Below are 7,054 nucleotides of genomic sequence, written 5' to 3'. Positions count from 1 at the left end.
TTCTAATTGAACAACTGCAGTGATTCACTTAACAACTTGTGGCAAGAAAGGTCGTAAAACAGGACAAAACTCACAACAGAAATTTTGGGCTCAAAATTTATTCTATGGCTGTTCACCGCCCTGAGTCCTTCGGGAGTAGGGCGGTATACAAATTCAATAAAATAAATAAATAAATAAATAAATAAATAAATAAATAAATAGTGGTCAAAATTTGAGGACTACCCGTATTGCTTAGACCAGTGATGGCTAACCTTTTTGCCATCACATGCCAAAAGCGTGGGGTGGAGGGGTTGTGCGCGTGCGTGCTCACACCCATAATTCAATGCTCCCTGCACCCCCACGCATGTGCACGCGACCTCCCCCACGCTACCCACGCTTTTGGCATGTGACGGCAAAATGGTTAACGGTGGGCCCGGTAGGCTTGTTTTTCACCCTCTCCAGACTCCAGAGGCTTCCTTGGAGCCTGGGGAGGGTGAAAACAGCCTTCCCCAACCCCTCCAGAGGCCCTCTGGAGGCCAGAAATGGCCCATTTCCCAACTTCCAGTGGGCCTGGAAGGCCCAAAAATCAGCTGGCCGGTGCGTACATGCACGCTGGAGCTGAGCTAGATATGGACCCGTGCCATACGTTCGCCATCACGGGCTTAGATTTTCCCAACCTGTGCAATTTCTACATGAGTGTGCTTCAGCTCCCAAAAAAATCTAGAACTGGACATCCGTGCATCTGAAAGTTGATCAGGTTGGTGAAAACACTGAAGTGGGTTGTGTGAATGTAGTTGTTATTCGATCAGCACATTGGAAGCGGTCATTTCAGCTACCTTTCAGTGAAATATCTGTGGAGATTCTCCGCCATCCAGGTCTTGGTTGTCCCAAAGGTGCATTTTTCAAGAGGCAACTGGACTTTCTGGTTTTTGTTTGAAGACGTTTCTCTTCTCATCCAAGAAGCTTCTTCAGCTTCAGGATTTATACCCCTTGAAGATCACTAGTCATTTGCATCCTTTTAGAGAGCTGTTGAGGCCACTTGGAGGTTTGTCGGTTTATCTGTGTCCTCGGGGTCACTGAAATGGTGCAAATGGGTGTGTGGAGCCTTCTTACATTTCAGGAATATCTGAAAAGTTCAGGAGGATCTTCAGCCAACACAACCTACGTGCACACTTTAAACCCAAGAATAAGGCAGAAGCTTGTCCACCCTAAGGATAAAACACCCAGACAGAAACTGAGCAACGTGGAATATGCAGTACAATGCAGTGAGACATGTGAGGTTCTCTACATTGGGGAAGCAAAACAGCCACTTCACAAACACATGGCACAACATAGGAGAACAATCCCATCAGTCCATCTGCATTTAAAAGAGTAAGGCCACTCTTTTGAAGGCAGCAAAGTCCACCTTTTGGATAGAGAGGATCGCTGGTTTGAAGAGGGGGTCAAAGAGGCCATCTATGTCCAAATTGAACAGCCCTCTCTCAGAGGGTGGAGGGATACGGGCCGGCATCATCTGTCTCCAATTTACAACACAGATCCTTTCAGCAGTTCCAAGAAGACTCCACACCCATTTGCACCACTCGGGTGACCCTGAGGACACAGATAAACCTCCAAGTGGCCTCAATGACTCTCTAAAAAACGATGCAAATGACCAGCTGTCTGCAAGGAGTATAAATCCTTCTGTTCCCCACCATCCAATCAGAACTGAAGAAGCTGCTGGGATGAGAAGCGAAACGTCTTCAAAGAAAAACCAGAAAGTCCAGTTGCCTCTTGAAAAATGCACCTTTGGGACAAGCGTGACCAGGATGACGGAGAATCTCCATCGACGGATGGGACAAGAACGTTGCAAAAATCCTACTGCTATGAAAACTAAGCCAGAGCTTGGAAAATTCACTGTCTTTAAGTGGGCCAGAATGGCAGGATATTCTTAGCCCTCCGTAGTTTGGTTGGGATCAGCCTGGACCTTTGCTTACTCTCTGATGATGCCGACTGAAGCATCGGTCAGGCCAATGTGATGGTTATCGAGAAAGGTAGCTTTTAATCTTAAATTGCAATTAGTTTGCGTCTCTGCTGAAAGATGCTTGCGGAATGGAGAAAATCCGCAGCTTATCTCTGGTTCGGTTTAAAAGGCGCCTTCTTGAAAATGATGGCGTTTTAAATGAACCATCGTTTTAAATTTTATAGAATGGCTCCCTGCCTCTACAAACGGCAGGACAATCCATTCAGCATGAAAAGGGAGGCTTTTTTTTTTTTTAAATAGAACCTTTAAATTTACATTTCCTTAGATAACACATGTGGCAATTGTGTAAAAACAGGCGTATTTTCTACCGTTCAATTGCCATTTTGAACCATTTCCCTCCTGTAAAATGGAAAATGGGTCTGTTTATATCAGTGGGATGAGGTAACGTGGCATCTAAGTCCTTATCTCCCAGCATGAATAAAGTAAGAAACAAAGCTGTTAAATAAAATGGGAAGAAAGCACATTCTCTTTATTAGCCTTAGCACAAACAGTGGCCACAATAAACAGTTTTCCTCCCAAAGTGAATTTTTAGGCTCAAAAGACCAACTGCTAATATAAACATCTTCTCTTGTTGTTATTATTTCATTTTGCTTATCGCTAGAAGAATGGGAAAAGCGATTCGGTTTTGGTCGATAAGCTGAATTTCCATTGGTGGATAAAAATAACATTTAAACGAGAACTTTCTTGGATCCTAATGGCCAAATGTCCTGAATGAAGAACTATACCATGATCTACGACAAGAAAACTTTTTATTAAGGTCCAAACGGGTCCAGAGTGACGTGTGATTTTCAAGTGGCACTCAAATCTTTCCATAGCTTGAAGAGTTCTCACCATGTAGCTTTCATGCTGGTATCTGTATGATTTATATTTTTTATTTAGTTTCCTAGCATAATTTTGATTGCTTATTTAGTATCCTATGACTATCACTAAGTATTGTATCTTAGGATTCTTGATGAATGTATTTTTTTATGTACAATGAGAGCTCATGCACTGAACACAAATTCCTTGTGTGTCCAATCACACTTGGCCAATAAAGAATTCTATTCTATTCTATTCTATTCTATTCTATTCTATTCTATTCTATTCTATTCTATTCTACTCTACTCTACTCTACTCTACTCTACTCTACTCTACTCTACTCTATATTCCTCTACTCTACTCTACTCTACTCTACTCTACTCTACTCTACTCTACTCTATTCTTATTCTACTCTACTCTACTCTACTCTACTCTACTCTACTCTACTCTACTCTACTCTATATTCCGCTCTTCTCTTCTCTTCTCTTCTCTTCTCTTCTCTTCTCTTCTCTCTTTTCAGCCCATTAGCTGAACATTGACTCCTCTTCAAGTGAGTGGTCGTCTCTATCCAAAAGGTGGACTTTGCTCTCTTCATAAAAGTGGCCTTACTCTTTTAAATGCAGATGGACTGTTGAATCTTCTCCTGATGGGTTTGTTCTCCTATGTTGTGCCATGCGCTTATGAAGTGGCTGTTTTGTTTCCCCAATGTACAGATCTTCACATGTCTCACTGCATTGTACTGCATATATCACGTTGCTCAGTTTGTGTCTGGGTGTTTTATCCTTGGGGTGGACAAGCTTCTGCCTTATTCTTGGGTTTAAAGTGTGCACGTAGGTTGTGTTGGCTGAAGATCCTCCTGAACTTTTCTGATATTCCTCAAACATAAGGAATGACAATATTCCTTCATTTATTATTCTCTTCTGGAAGTCAAAATCCATCCATCCATTCCAAATAAAAACAATTTCGGAATTACATATATACTGGTTGCCAAACATCCAGATTTTAATTATGTGACTGTGGGGATATTGGGATGGTTGTAAGTATTTTTTTTCCAGTGCTGTCATAACTGAGAGTAATCATTAAACAAACAGTTGAAGATTGAGGTGTACCTATGCTGCTAACCTCCATAGATGTGTCCATATACTCTCCAGGATCAGAGCTTACATTCAAATAAGTTCTTAGCTTTTGTCTAACAGCCAGCAGTGCCTAGTTAACCTTGGCTAACGTCAGGAAGGTTAAACAGGCAAGGATTTGGCTTGTACTTGGAGAGGAGACCATCAAAATTTTTAACTAGAATGGGATGTCAGTAAAAGTGGGTAAGCCAAAATATGGTTTACTTGAAGTTGGTTTTGAACATTGTATAAATGTAGCTAACAGGTTTATTCTACAATACAGTTAACCAAGTTAGTCTTTGTAACAATGTAAGTGCTTTGTAAACTTCCTTCCTACTGTGACTATGAATATTAAGATTTAACTAGCTAATAAAGAACGAAATCCTTTATTAAAAATTTCCCCCACGTGCAGAAGTTCTGAAAAAAGGAGAACATTTTTTTTTTGGTGATTTACTGTCACAGTGAAACGTTGTGCAAATATGAGACATTGAGTGGAACATAATGGGACTTTTGAAGACCCCTAACTCTTAATTCAGCCGCGAGGTTCAGTGACCATGTCATGACACTTGCAAAAAACAGAGCCTTCTTATAAAGAGAAAAGAGAAAAAAATTCTCACACAAGTTAGAAATGAGATCAATAAAAACCTACCTTTGGAATTCTATGTATTTCGTTCTGGCGGCAAGGAATTTATTCTGTGTAGCATACAAAATATGATTTCTGTTTAAACTCAAAGGCCTTCAAGCCATCTTCCAAAATCTCTTGCCTCCTAAATAAATTAGATTATAACTCCTAGCTGTTGTGGCTTTAGTTATGGGAGGTATCATCCAAAGCACTGGAGAATATAGCGATAGAGTTACTTAAATGGAAAGATACATTGAATTATTCGTTAGCATCCTCGGGAATGAAAATACCCATGGTTTCACATGCAAAAGAAATAGGTGTATTGTTTCCATCACCAATCAGGTCTTGTAGCAAAGTTATTTTCTTGGCTTCCTCCTATCTAGCATCACAAAGTTGATGTATGTACAGTATTTTGAACGCTACTTCAAGGATTTCATTATTTTGCCCCAGTATTTGTTTGCAATCAAAGAATCTCGGGCCTTGTAATATGGAAAGAAGTTTTATTGCATTTTGAAAGCAATAATGTTTGTTCTGCTCCATGGCAAATTGGCCGCCTATTCTGAAGAGATAATCGTTTCCTTTGCCTTGTCATCTCTGTGCTTTTTGCACTTCGTGTTTTGGCTATTTTTGTCTAGCGTGCTTTTAAAATGCGTCTATGTAGCATGGAAGAAAACATAGATAGGTACAATGGCTTTCCAAACAATATAACAGCTTCCAAAGTAATAAACAGAATAAAAACGGGGGTGGGTGGGAATAAAAGCAATGTTAAAAAGCTTCAAAATCACATTATAAAATGGGCAAAGCCCCCACATTCTACCGCAAATTTTGAAAATCTTGTTCCTTCCCTAGTTGTTTTCTTTCTTTGCTTTTTTAAAAAGATTCAACTGTTAACAAGCAATCCATATCAGCAAAACACTTCTGCTATTTGGCCCTAATGTTGCTCTCCTATTGCAGCCTAATATATATATATATATCTAGAATAGAATAGAATTCTTTATTGGCCAAGTGTGATTGGACACACAAGGAATTTGTCTTTGGTGCATATGCTCTCAGTGTACATAAAGAGAATAAAATACATTCATGAAGAATAAAAAGATGCAGCACTTAGTGATAGTCAAGGTTACTAATAAGCTATCAAATCCTACTAGGAAACAAATAAAAACAATATAATTGAAAGATACAAGCAACATGGTTATAGTAATAAGTGGGAACTAGTAAGGAAGAGAAGTTTAATAGTAATGCAGACTTAGTAAATAGTTTGACCGTGTTGAGGGAATTATTTGTTTAGCAGAGTGATGGCATTCGGGGAAAAAACTGTCCTTGTGTCTAGTTGTTCTGGTGTGCAGTGCTCTATAGTGTCGTTTTGAGGGTAGGAGTTGAAATAATTTATGTCCAAGAATTTGTAAATATTTTCCCAGCTCTCTTTTTGACTCGTGGAGTAGACAGGTCCTCAATGGAAGGCAGGTAGGTAGCCATGTTTTTTTTCTGCCGTTCTAACTATCCATTGAAGTCTGGGTCTTGTTTGATTGCAGAACCAAATCAGACAAACTAGCTCCTGTATCTGAAAATCTGTAACGTTTGAGGTTGTGTTAGGCTTTAGCGAAGATATATCCAGTATCCTACTAACAGGTCCTGTTGGACTTGACCCTTAATCCTTAATATGCTAATAATTCCTGGGCTGTGATTGCAAACACTTTTTCTGAGACGTCCAATTTATGTATGTGGTGTATTATAAGATCGGGTTCATTCATTAAGCAGCTTTAAGAATAGAATTTCTCCTGCCTTCATAAGTGTTAATCTTGGGGGAAGTGTACTTTTGATGTTCTCCTGGTTTATGAACTCCACTCGCATGGTGGGAAATTAAGGCGGAAGATCCTTGGATTTGGATTCTCCTCCTTTTACCCGGAAAATCTCCTCTGGAATATGATGAAACAGCTGCTCGTTTAATCTCGTATTTTCTGGACAACTTCTCTATTAGACATCTATAAGTATAGTGTTTAATTTAGGCTTCATAAAACGTTATTGCGGTGTTAATTGCCATGCAAATTAAATAAATACCAACTCCACATATTTGCAGTATATTAAAAGCCACTGTGTGGGTTGATATCCATTTTCAGTAGCAGCTGTATTAAAAATTCTTAATGATAAGATGCTTAGTAATAATAACTATCCAAATAAAAGACACGAATTATCCTTTTAAATCAAGATAAACTCTGCTATAGGGAATACTAATTTCCTATAATAATGCTATTTCCCCGGAGTTCTGATCTTTCACTTGGGTGCCCTTTTACACAAAATTAGATCCAATAAATGTGGTTTGTGTGTTTTTCGGAATGAGCGTACAACCCATACCGAGTGTTAGAAGAGAAAAAGAAATCACATTTGTGCAACAGGGCTATTTCTAGCTCCTGCCGTCTAATATTAGCAGTGTTATCTTTGGCAGTAAGCATCTGACAAAGGACTGTGAAAAGATTACTCAAGTATGTACATCGATCTGTTCATTTGCATCTGTTAATGATGTTG

Source organism: Pantherophis guttatus, chromosome 8 (assembly GCF_059756535.1).
Source record: "Pantherophis guttatus breed Tessera chromosome 8, ASM5975653v1, whole genome shotgun sequence".
In the NCBI taxonomy this organism is placed as follows: Eukaryota; Metazoa; Chordata; class Lepidosauria; order Squamata; family Colubridae; genus Pantherophis; species Pantherophis guttatus.
Note: the sequence above shows the minus strand (reverse complement) of the source record.